The sequence below is a fragment of the Sciurus carolinensis genome, chromosome X, assembly GCF_902686445.1.
Source record: "Sciurus carolinensis chromosome X, mSciCar1.2, whole genome shotgun sequence".
Classification (NCBI taxonomy): Eukaryota; Metazoa; Chordata; class Mammalia; order Rodentia; family Sciuridae; genus Sciurus; species Sciurus carolinensis.
Genome location: NC_062232.1, coordinates 66,929,860 through 66,953,456, shown reverse-complemented (window position 1 = coordinate 66,953,456; position 23,597 = coordinate 66,929,860). Strand labels below are relative to the sequence as shown.

The following is a 23,597-nucleotide window of genomic DNA, read 5'->3' as shown; positions in this document are numbered from 1 at the left end:
AGAATGTGTTAAATATTTAAAGGATTAAAAGGCAGAGAGAATAAAAACATGAACCTATAATTCTGTATCCTATGAAATTATCCTTCAAAAGTGGAGTATAGATAAAAACATTGTGAAACAAAAGAAACAAGATTGAAGGAATTTTTTTTAGCTAATCTTTCTTGCTTAAAAAAAAAGTCAAAAGAAGTTCATCAGAAAGGAAGGACTTTATAGAGGGAAAAGAGGGGTGGGAGGGGTGGGGGGGAAGGGAAAAAATAACAGAATGAATCAAACAACATTACCCTATGTAAATTTATGATTACACAAATGATATGCCTTTACGCCATGTACAAACAGAGAAACAACATGTATCCCATTTGTTTACAATAAAAAAAAAGAAAGAAGGAAAATGAGGAAAGCTGGAAACCCAGATCCTACATAAATACAGGAAGAACATTACATAAGGAGTAAGTGAAAGTAAAATCTTTTATTTTTTTTACTCTTAGTTGATCTAACATAACTGTTCAAAGTAATAACAATGCACTCAATTATTATAGCTTATATACAAGTGAAACAAATGATAGCTGTCATACAAGAGATGGAAGACATAAGGAATATTTTGATATCAGAAGATAATTATACTACGTGTGAAGTAGTATAGTGTTACTTAACTGTGAACTTGGATTAATTTTTAAAGTATATTTCTAAAATGATATTGGCCTTGGGTTTAGCATATATAGCTTTTACAATGTTGAGGTATGTTCCTACCATCCCTAATTTTTCTAGTGTTTTGAACATGAAGGGGTGCTGAATTTTGTCAAATGATTTTTATTCATGTATTGAGATGATCATATAATTCTTGTCTTTAAGTCTATTGATGTGATGAAGTACATTTATTGATTTCTGTATGTTGAACCAACCTTGCACCCTGGGATGAAACCTACTTGATCATGGTGCACTATTTTCTTAATATGCTTTTGTATATGATTTGCCAGAATTTTGTTGAGAAATTTTTGCCCCTATGTTCATCAGTGATATTGGTCTGAAGTTTTCTTTCTTTGATGTGTCTCTGTCTGGTTTTGGTATCAGGGTAATATTAGCTTCATAGAATAAGTTGGAAGGCTTCCCTCCTTTTCTATTTCATGGAATATTCTGAGGAGTATTGGCGTTAATTTTTTGAAGGTCTTGTCAGAAAGGAAATTATCAAGAATAAAAACAACAATAAATGTTGGCGAGCACGTGGGGAGAAGGATACAATCATACATTGCTGGTGGGAATGCGAATTGGTGCAACCATAATGGAAAGCGATATGGAGATTCCTCAGAAAACTTGGAATGGAACCACCATTTGATCCAGTTACCCTATTTCTTGGTTTATACCCAAAGGACTTAAAATCACCGTATTACAGTGGTGCAGCCACATCAATGTTTATAGCAGTTCAATTCACAATGTCTAAACTATGGAACAAACCTAGATGCCTTTCAACAGATGAATGGATAAAATTTTTGAAACATATATACATATATATATGGAATATTACTCAGGCTTAAAGAAGAATGAAATTATGGCATTTGCAGGTAACTGAATGGAGCTGGAGAATATCATGCTAAGCAATATAAGCCAAACCCAAAAACCAAAGCCAAATGTCTTCTCTGATATGAAGATGCTAATTCACAATGGGCGGGGGCGGGGGGACTAGGGAAGAACAGAGTTACTTTAGGAAGAAGGGAGTGAAGTGATGGAACAAGGTAAGGGGGTAGTGAGGAAAATAGAATGAATCATTATTACCCTATGTACATATATAAATATATGACCAGTAGGGTTCTACATCATGTATAACTAGAAGAATGAGATATTATACTCCATAATATGTGATATATCAAAGTGCATCTCCTGTCATATAACTAATTAAAACAAATTAAATTTTTTAAAAAAAGAAAAAAATAAAGAAAATGGAAAACTAAAAAAAAAAAAGTATATTTCTAACTATACCATGGTATTAAAAAGTGTAATAGAATTGATGTGGTAAGGAAGCAGAAAAAAGGAATTATATGAAATGATAAATTAAAACCAAAAAACCAGAAAAAGAATTAAAGAAAAAATACTAAAACAGAATATGGGCAAATAAATAGAATACTCACAAATATGGTAGATCATTTTAATTTATTTATCCTCTTCGATTTTAATTTATTTTTTGTTCTCTTAAGATATACATGAGAGTAGAATGTATTTTGACATATTATACATACATGAACTGTAACTTAAGATCGCATTCTTGTGGTTGTATAGGATGTGGATTTTCACTGGTCGTGTATTCCTATATGAACATAGGAAAGATATTTTCAATTCATTCTACTTTCTTTCCTATTCTCACCCCAATCCCTTCCCATCCCTTCATTCCCCTTTGTCTAGATCTTAATCCAACTATATCAATAACCTAGGGTTTACCAATTAAAAGACAGTAGCTGTCAGAGGGGATCAAGAAACAAGACCTAATTATATGTTGCCCACAAACTTACTTTCAATACAAAAGACACATACAAATTAAAATGAAAGGGCTAAAAATGTACCATGTTAACACAAATCAAAAGAAAGTCAGAGAAACTATATTAATTTTGGACAGAAGAAACTCAAAGGGAAGGAAGTCATCAAGGATAAAGTAAGCCATTACATAAGGACAGAGAAATCCATTCTCCAAGAGGTCTTAAAGTGTATACAACAGGAAAATAAAACATCATTTGATGCAACAGAGCATCAAATATATGTGGAAAAACTGATAGAGCTGCAAAGAGAAACAGAGAAATCTGCTTCTTGAGTGGGAGATTTCAACACCCCTATATCTAAAATAGACAGATATAAGAGGAAGAAAGTCAGTAAGGACATAATTGAGCTAAGCAAAATTGCTAATCAGCTGGATATAATCTATATCAGTAGAATACTACATTCAACAACATCAGAATACACGTTGTTCTCAAGCTTACTTGAACATTCAACAAGAGAGATATAAGGTCCATAAAAATGCCTTAACAAATTTAAAATAATTGACATTATCCAATGGCTGCCCTTGGACTACAATGGAATTTAACTAGAAACCAATAACAGAAAGATAACTGGAAAATTCCACACTACTTGGAAATGAAACAACATATTTCCAAATAGCACATTTGTCAATGAAGAAAACTGAAGAGAAACTTTAAAATATTTTGAACCAAATAAAAACAAGGACACAACTTGTCAAAATTTGTGGGATATAGCAAAAACATTGCTTAGGAGGAATTTTACAACATTGTATATATGTATTAAAAATGAAGAAAGATGTAAAATCAATAATTCAATCTTCTAACTTAGGAGACTAGAAAAAGGAAAGCTAATTAACTCCAAAGTAAACAGAAGAAAGAAATGATCTGAAAAAAGTGGAAATCAATGAAGCTAAAAACAAAAAATAATCAATAGAGAAAAACAATGAAATAGAAAACTGGTTCTTTCAAAACAGCAATGAAATCAATAAACTTCTAGCCAGGATAACAAAGAAAAAGAGAAGATGCAAATTCTTAATATCAGAAATAAAAGAGAGGCTATCGGGACAAAAACCATGGATGATATAATAATAATAAAGAAATAAATGAGCAAGTCTGTGCCCACAAATTAAATAATCTAGATGAAAGGGACTAATTCCTTAAAAGACACAATCTGCCAAAATTTATGGAGGAAGAACTGGACAATCTTAAAAGACCTATTTCTATTAAATAGTCAATAATTTATAAACTTCCAAAACAGAATACATCAGGCCTAGATGGGTTCGCTAATGAATTTTACCAAATATTTAATGAATAAATTATATCAATTTTTTTGAATCTCTTTCTGAAGGGAGAAGCAAGCAGAGGGATTACTTCCTCATTCCATAAGATCAACAATACCCTGATACCAAAACAAGAAAAAGACATTAAAAGAGAATTACAGACAAAATATGTCAACAAAATATTATCAAGTTGAATTCTGTAATGTATAAAATAATTATACACCACAAATAAGTGGATTTACTCCAGATATGCAAGGCTCGTCCAGCCTTTCAAAAATCAATCAATGCAATCACCATGAGCAAGTTAAAGAAGAAAACTATATTCACTGCATTAAAACCTGTGTTTTCTCTACTTTAAAAAAGGAAAATGAAGGTAAAGGAAAATGTACCTGGTCTGAGTTCCTCTTCTACCACATGAATTTTGTCTTGAAGGAGATGAAAATAAAAGAGTTAACTGATTTTGACAAAATGTGGGACATTACCAAAGGGTTCTAATTATTTCCTTGATATAAAATTGAATTTGATAAATATTTTTTATAACTTCTGAATTATTAGTGCATAGAAATTCCAGGACTATGGTATAGTCCTGGGGACAGTCTATAATTTAAAGGACTTCTCATAATTTGTTATAAAATATAAACCAATAAAGTTTTGATTAATGAATTCTAGACCTCCACCAGGACAATTAGAGAAGATATTCATTTAAAAATATTCTGTAACAAATTTGCTACTATAAAAAATTCAGTTAAAATGAGTCACTTCTATTAGAAATTATAATGGAATAAAGACACTAAAATGCAAAATACCAAGAATTGAGATGGAACAGACTTCAATTATTTGTTAAACTAATCCTTATTAAAACATAGCCATGGGTTGGGGAGATAGCTCAGTGGGTAAAGTGCTTGCCTTGCAAGCACAGAGCCCTGGGTTTGATCCCCAGCACCACAAAAACAAAAAACAAAAAACAAAACAAAAAAAATAGCCATAACTTAATGCTATGTTGTATAGAGCGTTATTAATTTATAAAAGGGTAACTGAGCTGCTTTACACTCATACATTGCTGGTGGGATTGCAAATTGGTGCAGCCACTCTGGAAAGCAGTATGGATATTCCTTAGAAAACTTGGAATGGAACCACCATTTGACCCAGCTATCCCATTTCTTGGCCTATACCCAAAAGACTTAAAATCAGCATACTATAGTGATAAAGTCACATCAATGTTTATAGCAGCTCAACTCACAATAGTTAGATTGTGGAACCAACCTAGGTGCCCTTCAATAGATGAATGGATAAAGAAACTGTGGTATATATACACAATGGAATATTACTCAGCATTCAAGAAGAATAAAATTATGGCATCTGCAGGTAAATGAATGGAGTTGGAGAATATCATGCTAAATGAAATAAACCAATCCCCAAAACCAAAGGTCAATTTTTTTTTTACTGATAAGTGGATGATGATACATAATTTGGAAGGTGGGGGTAAGGGAAGAATGAAGGAACGTTGGATTGTGTAGAGGGAAGTGAGGAATGGGGAGGGGCTGGGGGGAAAGAAAAGATAATAGAATGAGACAAATATCATTAACCTATGTATATGTATGATTACACAAACAGTGTGAATTTATATCCTGTACAACCAGAGAAATGAAATTTGTACCTCATTTGTGTACAATGAATCAAAAAATAAAATAAATTTCAAAAAGTAAATAAAAACATTTTAAAACTGACCAAAAAAAAAATAATGATCACAATCTCATCCTACCATTTCTAAAGATTTTCTATAAGTAAAATATACAAACACACATTCAACTAAATGCAGACTCATTTATGTAAAATGCTACAAGGTGGTAGGCCTTTAAAAATATTACAAATTTAAACTTCTGCCTAAATCTGCAGTGTATTTTCTCTTTTAAATTAATCCAAAATAGTACCTATTTGGGGATGCCAAACAAAAAGCATTAGTTAATAGGTACTTAATTTCAGTTAGATCAGAGGAATTAGTTCTGGTGCCCTAGTTCACAGCATAGTGACTAAAGTTAAAATAACTTACTATGTTTTTCAAAAAAGATTTTAAATTTTCTTATCATAAACAAACGATCAATATTTGAAGTGAAAGATGTGTACATTAGATCATGCCACAATGTAAACATGTATCAAATCTTCACCTTACCCCATAAAAATATATATTTATGAACTAAAAATAAAATAAAATAAGAATAAAATTAAATAATTGAAATAAAAAGATATTTTGACTTAAGTGTAATCTAGAGGCTGTTTATGAAAAAAAAATTAAAAAATCTAATGAATCAAATCTGACCTCTTAAAAAGCAGAATTTTTTCTTATAGAAATAAAATATTGGCCAAAATATCAAAGACATTAAATAATTGCAAATTGGCCAGGCACAGTGGCACATGCCTTTAATCCTAGCAGCTTGGGAGGCTAAGGCAGGAGGGTCACAAGTTCAAACCAGTCTCAGCAACTTAGCAAGGCCCTAAGCAATTATACAGATCCTATCTCAAAATATAATATAAAAAGGGCTGGAGATGTGGCCCTGTGGTTAAGACCCTCTGGGTTTAATCCCCAGTACCAAAATAATAATAATAATTGCAAGCTGCATGGCACAGCCATGATTAATAAATGTCTTCGTGTGTGTCCTATCACTGAATACTGCAGATTATCTTCCAAGAACACAGCATATCATTCACATAACTGTTCTCACAAAGATTTGACTCAGGAATATGTGGGCTATTTGTCTGCATTTCTCTGGTGATCTTTGTTAAATACAGTAAATTTCTGTTACTTTTTTTTCAATGTTTGGTCTTTCTTTCTTAGTACAACAAACACCAGATTGTCTACCACCAGTGAGAAATTAAATGATAGACTAACTTCCTAGGCTAATTTCACATAACATTTTAATTATCTAGTTACATAATTCCAAAATAAATACATAAAAATATTTCAACCATACATATATTTTTGTCATGCTTGCAGCTTGAATAGTTCCTCCCATCATGCCATCCATCAGAACTACTAATAATTTGACAAATGGAGATTCAGTTCACTTGATTTTCTCTACGTATGCTCTATTTAAAGCTCTGACTAATATGTCCACTGCCTAGTATACATAAGATGAATGAAAATAAGAAGAAAAATAATATTACAAACACTCTCTAAATTATTGAGAATAACCTGTTCTTCTCACAGCTGGACATTATTTTAGTTGCAAATACTATAAGACTTACCTTAGATCATCTGAAGCAGCAAGTACGTTTATTAAATAAATCATAATACTCTATGTCAGTTTTATATATTTACCCATGTGAACCTAATCAGGCAAAGTTTTTCTGGGTACCACTGCAGGAAATAACAGACCTTAATTTAATCAATAAGAACGGAAGTTATTTCTTCCCCCAATTGTATTTATGCATTCAAAGGACACTTATAACATATGCTCTTTCTATGTATCAGGAATTGTTCTAAGGACTTTACAAGTAATAAACCCTTTAATTCTTTAAATAGCCCTAGTGGTAATTGCTATTATTATCATCAACATAGTTTTAAAGATTAGGAAACTGAAACAAAGACAGTTAAGCCCATTGTCCAAGATCTCATATCTAGAGAATGATGAATCTGGAGTTAGATGAGTACTTGGTCTGGGTCCTGAGTCCTTGTGTTCCACCACTATGCTATGCTTCTTCCAAATATGATTTTACTAACCCTCTCCAATTTTCTGATGACAGAATTTTGTACTGCAGTCCTAAGTTTCATTTTCATATTGCAATTCAAATCCACCAGCAATTTTTTTTATTCTGAGAACAGCATTTTATTTTTTATTTGTTCTTTTTAGCTATACATGACAATTTTGATATGTTTACACAAACATGGAATATATCTTATTGTTATTAGGATCTCGGTCTTGTGGTTGTACATGATGTTGAGTTTCACTCTGGTGTATTTATATATGCCAGCAATCTTTTACTGAAAGTCCAACTTTCATTTGGTCAGGCAAGTGTCAAATTCTGTAAATCTAAAAATAAAACTCCAGATGGAAGGAATTTTATAGATGAGGTTCTTTATATATTTAAATCAATAAATCTGCAAGTTGGAACAAAGACAGACCTGCTTTATACCAAATTTATTTCTATAAATGAGATATAACATTTTAAATCTCTGACATATAATATTACATGTAAGTCAGGTGCAGCAACTAAAATATCCCCTAGTTAAGATATCTGCCTTATAAATTTGGAACACCTTAGTGTTCTTCCAACTTCACATGAAAGCATTTCTTCTCAACCTTGCATTATCTTATACTTTCTATCTTTATCAATGTGCATCATGGACTGTGGATGGAATTACATAACAGAATTTCCTAATGGCAGTAACCATCTTTTGCCAGAGAAAATTACTATAACTCAGTACCAGGGGAAATAGAGAAATGTGAGCTCATTTGGTGGTATTTATTTAATATTCTACTCTGCAATTTGTTTAAAACAGTAGCAGCACAAAATGTCATGGGAAGATATAAATATGCACTGGATTCCTTTTTGAACCTACAAACAAATCAAATGGAAACAAAACTGGTGCTTATCCTATTGCTCAAATTGTTCTAGGATTCTAACACTGTAAGTTATTTAGCATTTTAGCTGACTTTGGAGGCCATTGTATAATTCCTCTTAAGAGAGATGTTACACTGGCAGCAAACAGTGTATACTGGGTATGCTCTCATTACAAATTAAACTGCCAGAGATATTTGTTGTTAAAATGAGCTTTCTTTGGACCTAAACCATCCTCGTTATTACAAAATTAGCAGTCAAAAAGTACAAATATATTTTTCCCTGAGAACATAAAAACTCAAACTAAATATGGAAAATTCTTCATTAATACTAACCCTCTTGTCCTAAAGTTATCTTACATGATTTTTCACATAGATGAATCAGTTCTACTTTTACAAGTTCAATTTTATGAATTTAACGAGTACAAAAATAAATGGATGACTATTGCAAAATTCACAATAGCCATTGTATACCTGTGCTACAAATTAGACTACTACTATAGTCTTGAATAAGGGATCTACTCTTTCAGAACCTTACACTTTAAAAGATTGTACAATAATTACTTGTATTATTCTTATTACACTGTTGTATTGTTTTTATTATTGTCTTATTATTTATTATGATGCCATGGTAATATATAATAGCAGAGGAAATGCATCATGCTGTGTATGGCTTTCAGACATACACATTTAAACAATTCTATCACAATGCCAATCCTCACATTCACATTCTATTTCTAATATTTCCTGTTCTCAGTTTGATACAAATCCTCAAACACTCATACTATTCTTCACTATCATTACTGACAATGAATTATGAAAAATTTTGTGGTAATTAAATCCATTTGAATGTAACCTTCTAAGTGAGATACCATTTGTTTCATTTGCTTTTCATTTCTTGAATTTGCTTTAAAAATTATTCTGAACATTACACAACCAATTACTTCATCCTTGAATAATTCAATAAAACCAATTTGGCTACATAATAATGAGCCCAATTTTCCCAGGCACACAGAATTTAAGTAAGCCGGGCTACACACTTTTAACTCATAAAATCCATCATGAGAGGAGATGAATTTTTGGCCTCTCCTTGGAGAAAATATGAACCCATAAAAATCACTACACATGATTACTATGCCTAAATTATTCACTCTCAAACCGAAAGAGCAGAGGAAATTTACTCAATGAAATCAATAGATAAACTGCAGACAAGTTCAAGTTAGCAAACAATTGGGTTTAGTCACTCACAAGAGTTAATGCTTATCCAGAAAGGGACATGCACAGTGCTTCAACTTTGAATAAGACCATGAGCTACAGCTTTTAGGTAGCAAAAAGTTCATCACATTCTCACCAATTTTGTAAGATTTCAGCATGGTATGTACTACTTGCATGTCTCTTATCACTATCTGCTAGAATAGAGGAATAGCTTTAAGATACATGGTACATTCTATATTTTATTTAGAAATAGGGTTTAAAAATCAGGAATAGGGAGAGAACAATACTTTTTATGGTCCCTAATTAGCCTTCCATGTGTCATTGTTACAGAAGATGTTTTAGTGAGCTTTGTGCTGTTGTGACTAAAAGACTGACCAGAACAATTGTAGAGAAGTTCAGTTTCAGAGGTCTTAGTTCATAGATAGCTGACTCCATTCTTTGGGGCTCAAGGTGAAGCTGAATATTATGGTGGAAGAGTGTAACAGAGAGAAATAGCTCACACGATGAGCAGGAATAAGAAACTCCACTCACCAGATAAAAAATATATACCCAAAAGTCATGCCCCAGGCACCTGCCTCCTCCAGCCACACTCTACCTGCCTTCTGTTACCACTCAGTTAATCCCAGCAGGAGATTAATACACTGTTTGGGTTAAGAATCATAATCTAATCATTTCTCCTCTAAACCTTCTTGCATTATCTCACATGTGAGCTTTTGGGGGACACCTAACATCTAAACAGAAGGTGAATCAGGAAAATATAATCAAATGTGACCTCTACAGTAATAATCATTTTCAGTTGGCTTTAGGATATCTTCCATGTTAAAGAACTTCATGGTCAGTTGTCTTTAACAAGGACAATTTGGACTAGCAATATTTCAAACACTCAATAGACATGCAGAGCTAGTGACTACCATATCAAAGAGCAAAAATTTAGAGCTTCAAATCATTACTGTCCCCTAAAGGTCCATGTTTTAAAGGCTTGGTCTCTAGAGTGCCACCACTATTGAGAGGTGTTAGAGCCTTTAGGAGATTAATGAATTAGTGGGAGATCCTTATGTCATTAGAAGCACACACCTGAAAAGGTTTGTGAGATCCTGGCCCCTTTCATTGTCTGTTTTTACTTCCCAAGCTGGGTGGTAAATGGTTTTGTTTTACCACACATTCCACCATGCTATGCTGCATCACCTTAGGTCCAAATTCAAGGGGACAATCAACTATGTACAAGAACATCCAAACTGAGCCAAACTAAACCTTTTCTCTTTATAAGTTAATTTTTTCATGTATTTGTTATAGTGATAAAAAGCTGACTGACAAACAATAATACGAACTATACAATGCACTTAAAAGCATATAAACATGTAATAGAAACTCTTAAATCTTCAGAAATACCTGAAAAGATTGACTAAACTTCCTAAAATTTTGTCAAACTATAGGGAATCTGTCACTAGAGTTCACTGAAGTTAGATGGATTCCATAGAAGTCTATTTGAAAATATTCTATTTTCTGTTCCAGTAATACTAAGTAAATTTTCCTGTACAAAGCTTGTTTTGTATCAGATTCCTTTCTACAGAATTATAAAAGTCCTACTTTGAGAAAAAGAAATTGCATCAATTTACAAATGCATTTCATACCAATAATTTTATTAACAATATGAAGGCTCTCAGGAACCTTATCATTTTTTTTCTTTGAAGTTTGGAACTTCTACAACCTCCCTGACACATTTGTAGGTTGCATTTGGAATTATTGTTTATTTTACTGCCCCAAGTCCTTAACCTTTTCCCAAATAAGCATTCAATTTTGTTTACTTCAATATTGGTACATACAATTTATAAAAGTATGGGGAAAATTAAATTATGATAAACAAAATAATTGCAACAAGTGAAAATGAATTCAGAGAAAGATTCTCCACTGTATACACTTTCATTAAATTTCTAATTTTTCTGTTCATCAGAAAACAATATACATGTCTCCTCTGCATTTTCCCAGGTCAATAAAACTTAGAATGTTTGTAAAGGACAAATACAGAGAATGTATAAGATGGTCTTTATATATTCAACAACCTGTATATGCCACATCATGACATATTAGCAGATAAGAATAGGATGAAAAAGCAAGATTGATCTGACCTTAAATTAATGAAACCTGCACTTATATACTTGACATTTAAATATGTGATCTATTCTTTCCATGCACAAAAGAAGAGTAATAGTGTATATACATTTTTGTTTTGAAGCTAAAACCTTGTTACTGAATTTTATCATTTAATATCATCTTAAAATTGTAAAATATATTAACAAAAATAACAAGTTAAAGAACCAGTTCACATAATATTGTGTCAATTTGCAGAGAAGTACAAGTTATTAAAGAATTTGATATCTATTTTTAAAAGAACTGAATAAGATAGTTAAGAATGGAAATTTTAAAAACATACTTAATATTATTGTCTAGTGTGCCAATTCTATATCCACTAAGTTAGATGTAAAAAAAGAAAAGTTTAGCACCTAAATATAGCCTTTCACGCCTAGGCCATTCATTTGAATGTTTTCCAGCTCTAATAACAGATATTTTCAGTTGGCTGCAGGTATTGTATTTGGAGAATTAGACCAGCACATAAAACTAAACCATCATCAATAATAATTAGTCACCCATCTCAAGCAAGCCAACAATCAAAGAGGCATTAGCAATGGTGGCATTTGTAAAATTAAAAGCCAAACAAAGCAACACTATTGCATCTGAACTCAGTAAAATTACGCGAAAACATGCAACTTTAAATAATCATAAATTAAATAATCTATATTTATGCTCTTCCTGTTATTTGAATTCTTACTGACATTTCTTAAAATTAATATACACACCATCAGCTTCAAAGGCTACTCCTTTTTTAATGTCAAACTGTATTTATTCATTTATTTTTATTTTTATTTTTAATTCTTTTTATTTATCTTTTAAATTTTTACAGACTGCACTTTGATTCATTGTACTCAAATGGGGTACATCATTTCGTTTCTATGGTTGTGCATGATGTAGATTCATACCATTCATATAATCATACATGTACATAAGGTAATGATGTCTGTCTCATTCTACCATTTTTTATATTCCCCTCCCTCTCTCTGTTTTCCTATATTTTCCATTTTCTAAATCAACAATGTCACTGGAGTTACTATAAATTTCATTGCAATTTTTAAATAGCACAAGTAGTTTAACTTTTAGATGTATGAATTTGCTTAAGTGAATCAGAATTTGAAGAACCCTCCAAAAGTTTTCATTACTCAACCTAAAAAGCATTCGAGATCAGTTTCCAAAATTGAAGAAATATGCTATTTCAAATCTTTTGCTTTCTCACATAATGCTCTGATCATCGATCATTTTAGAAGTAGAGCAAGGAGACTAAAGTTCACATATACATATGATCGTCCCCTTATGTTGTGATCTAGGTAATTCAATTCATATATCTCTAGCCTTAGTCGATTTTATTTCCATTTCCTGAAGCAAACGAAATAGTTTTGAATAGTTATTGAATAGTTAATGGTAGTTACTTCTTAAAGATTATATATTTAAATCTTTTCATTTCTACTTAAATGATTTGCCATTATTTCATGACAATCATGGTTATAAGAACATTTCTCTTTATAAAGAAATTGTTGTCATCTAGCATCACCATTAGTTTCAGAAAAAAAAAGCTAATGTTTAGAGCATTTCCAAGAAAGAAGGCAGCAATAGTTTCTGAGTCTGTGGAAATATTTCCAAGATTGCAGAACAATTGCCAATTGCTTGTTTCTAACATTTATAGTTACAGAATGGAGTTATTTTTTTCCATGAACAATCCATCATATACTCAAGCTAAATTTATTCCATAGAAATAGACCACTGATAAGAAAAATTACCAAAATCTTTCTTTAGAGTGTGGGAATTCAACAATTCTCAATAATTTCCTATTGATCAAATCTTCAATGTTGAATTTGTATATGATTCTGAACAATATCCAGCATTGATTCAGGAAAAAAATTAAAGCCCACATGTCTCCCTAAAACATAAGACAATACCTTGTGAACCAATTAAGAGGTATGATCCATGTCCAATGTACAACCAATCCTAGACTTCAATCTACAGCACAGCCTGTTTTTAAAGATAACACACAGACTCATTAAGGTAAGACTAAATTGCTCTTGTAAGTTATTAAATGTAACAAAGAACTCCTATCATCTGGATTGACTTCTTTTGAATGATATAAGTGGAGTCATCAGGCAAAAGAAATAACAAAAGAAAACTAACAAAAAGGGATGAATTCTAAATATTTTAATGCTCCTTCTGCATTTTGGCTGATAGGCACTCTCTAAATGAAATCTATTTAAAAAAAAAAGCAAACTACATCAGCTTTTCTAGACAGTAAATTGGATTTACTTTGTTCTTAATTGTATTTTTAGGTTCTTATTTTGTATTTCTATTTATTTTTTTCATTTTTTTATCCCATTAACAAATAAAGGCAACTGGAAATACTGAAAATGTAGACTGCCTTCAGGTAGATCGCAAATCCTGTCTTTTTGGGAATACACTGAAGATGAGATTAAGAATGCTTAGCACTACAAGTCAGCATTCTGTAAGTATAATGAATTGAAATACTGCAACCATGTTGACAAGAAATTATTCTCTCTTTGCAAGAGAAATCTGGAGGCAGACAGGAAAATAAAGATATATTTTCTTCTGCCCATGAGCATCTAGAAATGGGATAAATATATTGCTGTAAAAAACTAGCAAAATTATTCAGGATGGAATATATCACATTACAAAGATATTTAATGAACCTTCTTTAAATGCTTTCTTTGTTAATTATAGCCTTTAAAACTTCTCTGTGATGATAAAAACAAATTGTAGAATAAAGCCTTAGATGACATATCCAAAGCAATTCTCAAAACTAGTCTGTTCTGAAGTAGGAAGAGGAAGCAAATCAGTTTAAGAAAATAGAGGGCACATGTGGAGTGTGAAAAAGATCTGACTGTTGTGGGTGCAAGTCATGAACATACACAATGCCATCAACAGATGAAAATTTCAGCTGTGCCATAAGTTACACTATTATGATTAATACACTTTTGCCAAGCTAACTTTGTGCTTACACAAGGCCCATTTAAGAAAGAAGAAAGAATCATTCTATGCTCTTCATTCAATTCCATGGGTAAAATAGTTTCCATTTTTAAATCAGAGCATTTTAAAATGTGTTCCAATATATGTGTATCCTAAGCCTGCATTTTGAGCAATACAATTACTCCTTTCAATCAACTGATCTTTTTAAAATTTTTGGTTAACATTTAATAGTTGTACATATTTATGGGATACTGTGTGATACAAGAATGTACTGTTCAAATCAGGGTAATTTGCCTTTTGACCCTCAACCAGTCTACCACCTGCTCATCATAGCTCTTAAGATTTCCAACTTGTTCTTCCACCTCTAAGCACTACTTGTTGTTCTACTAGTTAGAACTACTAAATAGTTATTTGATGCTGTTAGGAAAGCTGTCATCCTAGTCCCTCGATCGTTACCATACCTCAAACCATACCAAATCCTAGTTCAACACTGGTCTTAATAATTTGTCCTTAATACTTCTCTACCAGAATCCATTAAATTAAGTAAACCAGATCCTCTAATCCTATAACCTGGTCAAGAATATAGCAAATTCCTTCCATCTCCTGCAAGGGCTTCATCCAAATTACACAAGAAAATCTCTTCCTAAGATTCTCAATATTGCTAACTTTCACTGTTATCACAACTAAGAACTCTTGAATAGCCTTCCCATTCTTGAAACCTGATAGAGGGATAAAAGGAGAAAAGATCATTTTCCTGTATCCAGACTCAATGGACATATGAACTCTCAATATTAGGTATACCTTATTCTACTCCCCCAAATCATTTACTCACTCTTCTCACACTGAACATACATTTAGCTCTTATATTAATATAATGCAAATATTTTACCTATTTATACATTTCTTTAGTATTTGTATCCAATCATATCCTTTATATGTTAATGTATGTTAGAGTTGTCTTCAGTTTTAAAATTCTTCAGAAATCTATACTCAGATCATATACACAACTCCTATCTTATGTGGAACGATGGGCAAATACATGCTTACTAGATAATTTTAATATGATTAAGATTATCAAAATCATCACTGTGATCATTTTCCTATTGTAAACTATTATTAAGAATATAAGGTCATTTCTGAAGATTATGGGAGCTCTTTGAGGTCCATAGGGCATTATACCAAGAAATTACTCAAGTTTAATAAAGTTTGGCTGATGATTTTGAAAATGTTATTTGCAATTTAGAATTTGACTCATTATGACACCTACTGGTTGTTAGCAGACCAACCTATACTAAATCAAAGGGGTTGACCCCTGTGTGAGCCAGTGATCACAGATTATCTCCTAACATTTGACAGCATTCAGCATTCTGCATTCTGCAAAGGTATGCCATTGATAAACACGGAGGCCTAAATGAGATAATACCAAGATAAAACAAAACAAGATCATAATTTAGGAAAAATATCAAAGCAAGGACTCAAAGGGGTGATATTCACATATGAGAAACAACTACAAGAGATACTTTCATTTCCACAAGAAGTTCCAATTATAACAATGCTCTTGTCAACTTTTAATTTCCTCTAGGAAAGGAATGAAAACTAGAGTCAAAGAAAGTAAATAATAATCAGAATATAAAACAAAGCAGAATGAAATAGTGTTTTGAACCTATCAGTTAATTCAAGGGGAAAAATATCAAATAAAAATCTGAATCTGCATATTTTGTTTCCTATAGATTTATTTTATTCATTTTATCATGCATACTATATATGTCAGTGCATTTCTTTTCTGCACTAACTGTAAAAAAGTCTCTAAATTGTAGGGATGTCATATTCTTAAATACCTACAATGAACCATACTTACACAGTGACTTTTTTCCTTCAATTTTCATTGTTGTTCCTACTTGCACATTATTGGCATAAGTTTAATATTTCAGCTTTATTCTGGCCCATTGCCTCAACTTTCCCCAGGGGTTTTCCTCATATTGTGTTTTCCATTAAACTATGAAGCTATTTACATAGCTGCAACGTCAATGGTAGGGATTTAAGTATTATAAATGTTACCCTATATGACTGACTAAGTCTTATTTCCAGTACAATCAGCTGGAATAAACAAGGTATAAATAATTCTTCCATATGTCTAAGAATTTTCTCCCTCCAGTTAAAATTAAGTAGCATTCCAAAAACATTATTTGTTATAATAGAAGTAGATTTCAAAAAGTAAGGTGATACCAATGCATTCATATGGCAAAAGGCTTTTTAAATTGATTTAGAAAGTTGTTATATGAATCTATATTCTATGAACAAATTTCCAATAGTCTAATCTCATTTTAAAATACTAATTTCCTGTTATGGGAATTTGAGTTTATTTTTAAAGAGATAAGAAGGGTAAAGACATTTCTTCTAGCAGATCCTCAGTCCAAAAATGTTCAACTCATTGCTTTTTCTAACTTTCTGTAATTGTTCTGTAATTGTTCTGTAATTCTCAGACATACCCTATGCTTTTTCATCACTTCACTCATGCTTATGTTATTCCATCCTCCAAGAATATCTTTAACCCCAATCTATGCCTATTCAAATCAATTACCCTTCAAGGGACCACTCAAATACTATGTTTTAAATCTTCCACCAGCCATTAATAATCCTGGCATCCTTGTTCTGTCACTCTTAAGGGACTGTGTATTCAGCAGTAGCTGGCCCCTGGGGCTGCTTTAAAGATGCAACGAGATAACATGAGTTAAACCACTCACTAAATTACAAAGCACGAAACAATTGTGAATTATTATTGTAAGCACTCAAAAAATACTTGCTGGATACATGAATGAAAGCATCTGCTCATAACCATGAAATACTTTCTTAATCTGCAAGCTCTATAAGGAAATGCCATAAAGTTCACATTTATAGTTTACAACTGACTTATTCTGAAAAACTGAGTGCAAGTGTGTATTATAAAGAATTGTGTGCTTTTGTGCATGACAAATGGAAGGAAAAAGGAAATTCTAGAAGAGAAACATATATTTTATGCTTGTGTAAGTGGAGGAAAATTAGCCTTCCACAATCAGTTCCTAAAATCCCCTACATAACATATAATTATTTATATTTTTCTTTGAGTTTGATTCACTATATAAAAAGTCATTTAAACACCATTTAAGGGGAGCATACAATATACTAATGTTCTTTAAAATTATTCAAAATATTCAATGAGTAAAAATAAATAAAATATGATCAAAATTATTAAAATTTGAGACAGAATTCATAGGCTCAAAACCTTCATTAATTCATGTCTTAATGAAGCAAATAACTTTAAACATTTACAATTTCCTGTGTTCTTTCAACTTTACATAAATGTAAATGAGGCATATTATTATTATTAACTTCTGACATTAAGCAATACACTTTAGGTGCATGAAAATATGATTAAGGGTTAGACAGAGGGTAAATTTTCTGTAACACAATTATAGCATAAAAATAAGCTGCTGGGAAAATGTGACAGGTTCTGTTTTTTGTTCATGTAAATGTGTCCTGTTACAAAAAGAAAAATGCTTGAGCACAAATACATGTACAGTACTTGTGATTTTATTAGACAAGGCATAAACTCCATGGAATATTTTAAGTAAGCCCTCTCTAAAGATGCTAATTTATAATTCTGTAAGGAAAAGAAAGTATGCATGTCTGCGTCTGTCACAAAAATTTATTAACAGTCTGCCTCCTCATTTATGCATCACAAGACAATAAAGTCATCAGCGATGCTTATTTCTAGTCAAAAGGAAAATATTTTATTCAGGGACCTAGAACATAAGAAAATATAGGCACATATGAAGTGCATATGTCACTGGCACACTGCCTTCACTGGCCCGCCTTCCCATCATTGAGGCTCATATGATTGAATAGCCACTTTGCTTTATTCCTTTACTGTTTTTGTTCTGTATGGGGACCTGAAATCAAAAGGGAAACTATGTGACAAGGGATGTTCACTGTAGGTGAGACTGGGATTTATTGATTTATTTATATCTCTCAGGTTGCAATCTCCACTTTTACTTTTCAAGATGATTGTATTTAAATTTGGAGCTCAGAATACTGAATATGCAGAGTTTCAGAAACTTGCCTCACATCAGAAAAGCTAAAAAGTGTATGGTTTGAACCAGTGTTCCCCTCGTGCCAAAAACTGCCCTTTCTATTAGACAGATCATGCTATCTCCTCAATCTGGGTATGACTGTATGGTCTTATGATTGCCTCTGTCTAATTGAAGAATAAAAAGATTGCCTATAAAAGCAACTGCTTAGTGTTGTTACTGTTTCACATTATTTTCTGAAACCACCCTAACAGCTACACCCTCAGAAATTTCCATTTGACATCACAAAAGCTGACCATGAGAAAGTAGCCTTTTTAAAAAACTAATAAATGTAGGGTACTTCATTTTCACCTTGGAGATGAATAGATATTTCTGCATCTTTTTGCTTCTATTATAGGTAGAAACACAATTTGAAAGAAAAAATACCACTCAAACCTCTGTTAAATAACAAGAAACTCATTTATAATAAATGTGTGTGAAGACACAAATAAAAACACACACATACCTTGAGGTCTTAATTTAAAATATATATACATATAGATATACACATATATGCATAAACTACAGCATGAAACAGAATATAGATATCTATGCAATAAATTTCATTTAAGGTATTGAACAGAGTAAAACCAGGGCATAAGTGACTTGAATCCTTTTACTATTAAAGACAATTGTCTGAGTTGTATTCCTCCTACCCTGCCCAGTCAATCTCAGTCTCCTTCCCTCTGAGGACTTTTGTTTTGGATACAAAAGAATAGTTTTCTGTATATAAATTTTGTTCATTCCTAAACTTATGCCTTTAATTTTCTGCATTCTTATTTTTTTTCTCTTTCTCATTTATCATTCTCATTTTTGTCCTCCACCTGATTCTCAATAAGGAGCAATTTGCTCTTTGACTAAAAACCAGGAATATAATCAGAAAGGTATTGAGGGTCTTGAGCATAAAAAAAAGTGTAAAACTAATGAGCCCATTTCCTCCTTCCCCTGAGAAATCTGATTAAAAGCAGTAATATTTTATTATAAGTACACAATGTTTTGGTAGTTTCTCAGTGCATCAGGTGGGTAATCCTACCAGGCATCCTCTGACTTAAAATTCTCTTATAAGGCTGTGGGTGGGTCTCAGTGGTAAAGTGTATATTTAGTATGCATAAAACCTTGAATTCAATCACAGCACCAAAAAGAAAACAAAAGAAAAGGAAATTCCCTTTGGGTAGAGAAAACAGTGCAATTTCCCTCTTTCTAGAAATACTGAAATAAACTCAAATTACACTAAGAACCACACACTTTTTCCAGATGAAATTCTGTGATGGGTGCGAATCACTCTAGTGACAGTTTAGGGTTTTTTGTTTGTTATTTTTTTAATTTGGTGAAAAACTTTGAAGTATTTTATATGATGCAGAAAACTGAATGTCAGTGCAAGAAGAGAGCAAAGTGAAGACAGTGAACTAGGAAGGACTTCAAGAAAAAAAAATACACTTAAATCAATCCCCCAAACAAGATGATCACCTGATGTAACATAAAAATTTATCATGATGGCCTTTTGTTTAAAGTTGAAATGTTGTATAAATAGAATAGAAATACAGAGGAAAATTAAAATTCCATTGCTCTTAAAAAATAAAAATATGAAGGAAGAAATAATTTAGAATTAGGCAAAAGAAAATAAGTATGAGTACTTTGCTTCCAATAGAGCTCTGTTCTCTAGTATCTGAGGCACATAACAGAGAACAATGAACAAATTACACAACTTTGATCAAGTGCTTCTAACAATTTCTCTAAAACTGAACTCTGTTTTGAAATAAAGAAAAGATCCCACCTATGAGAATCTTAAAGATTCAATCTACTTTAACTCTCAGTTTTTCCTTCAATGCTAATCTATTTAATAAGAGACAGGTGCTCAAGACATATTGGCAATAAATCTATACAAGAAGGAGAATATCATCTTTTCATAGGCTAACACTTGACACAATTGCCAAAGCTGGATAACTCACAAAACCATTCTCATGTCCTAAGCACAACTTTGACAATAAACTTGATGATTAATATGGATGGACAGACCCAGCAAGTGTGGCAGAAAGATGGGCTGGACCATTAATTAAAGATTCTCAGAAACAGAACTCAGCAAGGACAGTGGGGAGGTTAGGATAGTGAGGATGTTCTTCAGAAGAAATAGAGTAAAACACCCCTCGGAAAAGTGAAAGGTGAAACATAATAAGTACGACCAGGATTGGCATGGTAGCTCCAAACACATTTAGTTTGGGATTTGAGGCACAATTTTCAAATTGACACTAAATCTTATATTAGGTAACCAATATCACAGTAATGGCAGAAAAATCTATCAAGGAATAAAAAAAGTCCTAATAGTTTGAAAAGATGTCACCAGAAAATTATTTTTTTCTAATTCCCATACACAATAGGATGAAACTGATTTTTTTCTCTTGATTTTGTGGAGGCTTGCAAAATTCCTGCTGTATTCACAATATAGAAGGAAGATTACTAGAAAAGCAAATATTTCCAACTAGGGACAGCTGTTATTTTCCAATTAACATTCATAAGACTAAAATATTAATTTATTAGGTAGCAAAGATTAATTTAGTACTTAGAACAACATTTTCTTGCAAAGCATTATTTTTATAGGAAAGATATCATGATTATTTGGCATAAATAATTTAATGTGACAAAACAGCTTATTGTCTGCTGTTGATATGCAAACAACTTCATCCCATATTGAAAAATAGCTATTCAAGATGAATCCACGTGTAAGGGATTGTTCCTTTGTAAAAAACTGAACTTCATTTACAGTTTCCCAAATATTTCACTTCTCAAAGGTACTACTGTTTTAGATGGTAGAAAGATTATCTTTTGCTATCAAACATACAAGTTAATAAAGTGACAATAGCAAAATGATGTATCTGTCAAAGTTTATAGATAAGGATGTCAAGCTATAGGTTATCAGCCCAGTGCATTGACACTGTTCATATATCATAGCTCCCCAACACACTCTGTCAGCATTGTTTATTTTCGGTCAGGGGCTAAATAATGACCATGAACTAGGAATGCCTTTGGGGAACTACTTTGTCTTACATACTGTTCACCTCCTTACTTCAGACAAAGTTTTCAGTTGCTCTCATGTAGGTATTTTGTTTGAACATATGACATTTATCAATCTGAAACAGGCTTTAAGTCTATTCTATGAAAAACATAAGATTTACTCCTATTCCTATATCTGCTGTATTACCCTTTGTATATCAGTATGAAGTACTGCAATGCCCATTTACTACTCCAAAGGTTTCAGTCATCAATGGTCACATAGAGAGGAGTCTTTCTGACAGTTGTCTTGCATAACCTGGGTAGGTTATTGAATGTGTAATGTTCTATAAAATAAGTAAAAAATTTAAAGCATTGTATGAATAACTTGACAGACCATCAGTACAGTGATGGTAACTGTTATCTATTCAATAAATACTTATCCAAATATTCCCTTTTTAATGCCAAAAATTAAACTGCAACCCTGGAGTAACCTGGAAGAATAAATAAAATAATTTCTTGAAAGGCCTGGGGTAAATATTTAAGGTACTTTTGCTTGATATTGCTTCTGTGGTACTTTGACCATTTATTCTACTCTATGAATATTTACACATTAATTCATTTATTTCATAGCATATTGTCTACATCCTACCAGAAAAGTTCACCTATAAAGGACACCATCCCAGGAAAACTCCTCCTAGATCTTTTTATCCTACTCCAATTCAACTCCTGTTTCTCAAGTTTTACTGTTTTATTTGATTATTACATTATTATATTAACTCAAACACTTCAAGCTGAATGATGTTTGTTCTTATACAAATACAACTGGTTTACTTTCAAGATTAGCATAACTCATTTCAAATTGAAGCACCTATCCCAATCCTAGTAAAATAATCTAAGAGGCCATTCTTCATGTAAAAGAAGACATATGCATAAAAATAGTACTTTCTTGAGAACTGGGTAGTGTTACCTATGTCCTAGATTTTTCCTAACTTGGATGAAAGGAGGAATCCTTTCTCCTGTTCCTGTAGCACTTGAATCATACCACTAGCATAACATTTAAAAAATTTACAAGCAAAAGTTCATTAGACAGTAAGATGAAATCTTGGGGTAGTTTTGGATTTGCATTTCTCTTATTACTACAGATGTTGAACGTTTTTTTTCCTATATCTGTTGATTGCTTGTAGATCTTGCTCATTTCCTAAGCCAATTTATTGATTGGGTTATTTGTATTCTTGGTGTATAGTTTTTTGAGTTCTTTATAGATTCTGACTCACCCCAATTAGAATGTCTATTATCAAGAATACAAGCAAAAATAGGTGTTCACAAGGATGTGGGGAAAAAGGTACACTCATACATTGCTAGTGAGGTTGCAAATTGGTGAAGCCACTCTGGAAAGCAGTATGGAGATTCCTTGAAAACTTGGAATGGACCCTTTATTTGACCCAGCTATCCCATTCCTTGGCCTATACCCAAAGGACTTAAAATCAGCATACTACAGTGATGCAGCTACATCAATGTTTATAGCAGCTCAACTCACAATAGATTGTGGAACCAATCTAGGTGCTCTACAATAGATGAATGGATAAAGAAACTGTGGTATATATACAAAATGGAATATTACTCAGCATTAAAGAAGAATAAAATTATGGCAGTTGCAGATAAATGGATGGAGTTGGAGAATATCATGCTAAGCAAAATAAGTCAATCCCAAAGAACCAAAGGCTGAATGATTTCTCTGATAAGTGGATGATGTTACATAATGGGGGGGGTAAGAATGAAGGAACGATGGATAGTACAGAGGAAAATGAGGGGTGGGGGAAGGAAAAATAATGGAATGAGACAAACATCATTACCCTGTCTACATGTATGATT

General features: G+C 32.1%; 1 protein-coding gene across 10 annotated transcripts in view; it reads right to left on the bottom strand.

Moving 5' to 3' along the window:
* Dach2 (dachshund family transcription factor 2) overlaps nt 1-23,597 on the bottom strand; it is a 557,008-nt gene that overhangs the window by 369,335 nt on the left and 164,076 nt on the right. The gene's annotated exons all lie outside the window — the stretch shown is intronic.